This window comes from Erigeron canadensis, chromosome 8, assembly GCF_010389155.1.
Source record: "Erigeron canadensis isolate Cc75 chromosome 8, C_canadensis_v1, whole genome shotgun sequence".
NCBI classification, from domain to species: Eukaryota; Viridiplantae; Streptophyta; class Magnoliopsida; order Asterales; family Asteraceae; genus Erigeron; species Erigeron canadensis.
In genome coordinates, this window is record NC_057768.1 from 2,976,560 (window position 1) to 2,978,475 (window position 1,916).

The window sequence follows — 1,916 nt, forward strand, 5'->3', positions numbered from 1 at the left end:
GCCGCAACCAACACATCATATGGACATAGTAACTAACGACATCACAAAAAAACGACTAGATAGTATATCTCGGTAGAAGAGTTTACTCCGATGGGATTGCTAGATAATATATCTCGGTAGAAGTGGTCGCTCCCGATGGGATTGCTAAATAGTATATCGCAATAATTCAAATGAAAGATCGTTGGAAACATTGATGTATTCAACCCTACCGAGCTTGCCAGAATAACAGAAAAGGGAGAATGGAAGAATAACTATTTTTCCAGGACTACACCTCACCTCTAGCCAAAACATTTTATATTTGCACGAAATATGATCCTTGAAAGGAGTGGACAGAAAGAAATACATTTACAAAGACGGTCGTAACAACAAAGGTGGACAACACACTCATACTTCTCTCGATATTCTGGCATAGCTCTCAACATAGCGGAGGCTGTATTATGAACACCGAAGCTCCCAGAAGACTATATGAAGCAATTGACGCAATATTTGGAAAACACGCCAAAGTAGGAGCATTCAATCGGTGGAAAGCCAAAACAACCGCAGCCAACGATCACATCAAAGACGACGGAGCCGTAACCTTCCGACCACAAAGCTTCTTGAAAGGTCCACATCTCTGTCACTACTATAAGACCCTTATGGGGTGCTTAGCATATAACTCAGTGCCAGATGCTTACTGAGCCCTGCTATCGCAAGTGAAGTTGGGTTGCTACCCTTCGCGATAATATAAATATGAGTACGTACAAGTAATAATACAAATAATAAGTTGGAGTAATGGGACGCCCACGAAATCCAACGATACTGGATAAATCTTGATAAAGTAAAGCCCAGTATATATCACAGATAAAGCCTCAGCCAGGGCAAATCTTGTGCAATTAGAGAACATTATCGCGGACAGCCTTGGCGACAAAAAGTTCAATAAGGCAAGTCTTGTGCAAATCTGAGCATTGTGGAAAAGTCTTACAAAGGCATAAGCCAATATATAGCCTGATCAGCATCTTTAAAAGGCAAGTTCCCAGAGATAAGCCCAATGCAAAAAAATTCAATTACTTATCGGATCTACCAAGGAAGACACAATCAAGACACAGACCTCCAGAGATACAGATGAAGAAGAATCCGATTTGAAGTAACTGATTATTACGAATGAGCGTCTCTTACATCTTAACCAATCAAATCGACAACTCTTGGAAACTCTGTAAAAGTTTTCAGAAAAAATTCGTAATGGTTGTATGTGAAGCTGTCGAGATGTAATAGAGAGCCATTCGAACAAACATACAAGACCATGCTGAAACTCCCTAGCACGACTTTATTACGAAGCAATTGCAGAAAGATAAAGCATGTTAGTTGAAGGAATAATTTAAAACCTTCCTGAAGGATGAATGACAAGCATCAAAGGCTTCAATAGACGAACGGGATTTCAGCCCTTACACATCAAACATTAAAGAAACTCAATGGCCCAAGTCTGTCTCTATCCTACACCAACACAACAGGCTTTCAAGCACTAAGAAATTCCTGGAACAACCTACGATGGTCAGATTACACAGTCTACACATGGTGAAAATAACAAGAAATAGCACAAACAGTTGTATTGTGATTATGATCCGATAAGGATACGGTGGAGTAAAATTCAAACATATTCGGACGACGATTCAACATTAATATGTTGACTAAAAACACATTTCTGTGAAAGAGAACAAGTTATAAGGATCATCAAGAGCAGTACTATCTCAACAACAAGAGCACGGATCAACCATCCTAATACCGTCACACAAGCCATATATATCCGCAAAAAATGAATAAACACGAGCCGAAGCTATAGACTACAATACCACCAACCCACCATCAGAACCCTCCAAAGAAAAAGTGACGCAACTAGGAAAACATTGAGTCATATATGAGTTCAAAAGATTTTTCATCAC